This window comes from Hippocampus comes, unplaced genomic scaffold, assembly GCF_001891065.2.
Source record: "Hippocampus comes isolate QL1 unplaced genomic scaffold, H_comes_QL1_v1.1 scaffold125, whole genome shotgun sequence".
In the NCBI taxonomy this organism is placed as follows: domain Eukaryota; kingdom Metazoa; phylum Chordata; class Actinopteri; order Syngnathiformes; family Syngnathidae; genus Hippocampus; species Hippocampus comes.
Genome location: NW_017805453.1, coordinates 2,192,063 through 2,194,123, shown reverse-complemented (window position 1 = coordinate 2,194,123; position 2,061 = coordinate 2,192,063).

Below are 2,061 nucleotides of genomic sequence, written 5' to 3'. Positions count from 1 at the left end.
ATATAGTTTTTTTTTTTTTTAAGCACAAGGTGAACTTTTGCTCCACTTTGGATCACGTTGCCTCCGTCTCAACGTCTTCGCCCTGTGCTTGCTCATGTCGACATCTTGGCATGCCCGCCGGGATGAATCATGTTTCTGCAAGCGTGCAAAAAAAAAAGGGGGGGGCGGAGAGGGGCTTGCGATTCCCAATAAATACTGAGATTCATAAATCAAGCATTTCCCCCCATTGCAAAAAAAAAAAAAACTAACAACTGCGGAGCATTTTTTGGCCTTCGGTTTTGACAGCAACAATGAGTCTATGAACTTTGCGGTGAAGAAGGGGCGACATCGGGTCAAAAAAGGAGCAAGCCACACTTCCAAACCACATTTTTGGGGGGCATAATGGTATAATTTTTCAGTAAGTCAGAGGTTAGACAGCTCAGGGGATGTGCGCAGAAGTATTGCTAGCGTGGGTCTAATGGAGGTGCCAGGTTTCTCTGTAAGGCTGTGATAGGTGAAAAAAAAGGAAGGCTTTTTCCATCCCTGTCACATACTTTGGTTATTGTTTCATAGTGTATCCAATTTCCTATGGGACAAGTGATTAAATACTCTACACAAAACCTCTGAGGTGCCTTCGTGAAGTCGTATGTCCAGCTGTTTTAAAAAGTAAATAAAAAATGAGCTCATAAAAAGTTGTTGGCCTGAGAGAGGAGTGTCAACATTTGACCAGTAAACCGTGATCGTGTTATTTGAAAATATACTTTTGCAAGACAAACAATAATGTCAAATGTTTAAGAGTATGGACATCATTTTGCAAGTCAAAAATTTTTGTTTGACGTGGGATTCAAGTTTTTTTTGGAAAAGAACATCAAATATTACCTGTTAAATTTGGTCATTTTAAGAGATGATAATCGTGATAGAAGACAAACTATTACAAATGGTCGTGGCTCGTTTAAAAAAAAAAAAAGGCCCATTTTAAATGAGATTTAAAGTTATTGGCCATTTTAATGAAAATACCATCAAACCCTTATCAGTGAAAAGCTGTATATATTGAAATTATTAATTATTGAGTGTTGGATCTATTTTATTTTTTTGTTTCGTTCATGTAAGCCACCGTTATTGCTGTTGCTCATCACGGCATGTGCGCGCGCACGTGCGGTCACAGTCGATCGCGTAAGGGCAGTTGGCTTGAAAAGTAGATCTCATGTATAAAAAGGTTGGGCAACCCTGCCTTACAGAATCAACACTGCAGTTAAGCATTTTAAGTACTGGTCCATTGTTGCATTTGTAGACAGATTATGTTTTACTTGATGCAATACTGGATCAAGAATGCATTATGTGAATAATCTTAATTAGATATGGATATTATCAATATGGAAGTTATAGTTTCCCTTTTGCCTGGCAAAACATATGATTAAGACTATTTATTTTGGAAGATTTATACATTGCCGCCCTCTAGTGGCCAAAACCCATTTAGCAGTCGAGAGGCAACAGAGCCGAAATCAAGAGGTGTGGGCTTCGGTTTACTGACAGAATGTCATTCCTTTGGAGGTGACGTAACCAAATTTGGGCATAAAGCAAGTAAGGTCACAATTGCAGTCAATATTTGGAAGAATAGCAGCAGGCCAAACATACACCCAAAAAAAAAAAAAAAAAACATGAACTGGGGACCGACTGTGTGTATCCCAATCATAAGCAGCACCAACATCATACATGGCAATGGCGAGTGATGAAAAAAGCGGAAGGGGCGTGGCCTGACCGGGGGCGTGGTTACTTACAAAAGTGGCACTAAACATGCTGAAGATGAAGTGTATTCAATTTACACACCATTTGAAACTTTAACAGAAAAAAAATCCCAAGATTGTTCACTATTCTTTCAAGTGAAAATTTGTGCAATTTTGCTTATGCATTCCTAGTGAGCACCAATATGTAACTCCAAATTTGCTGCTCAAAATCAAAACTAAAAAAGTAAACACATTCCCGGCCATATTTAAGATTTGTTCATGACTTGTATTCATAAAGTGTTGAGTAAATGTGATAAAAAGCTGTTGATTCTTACCTCATACAGTGATAGTGAATATT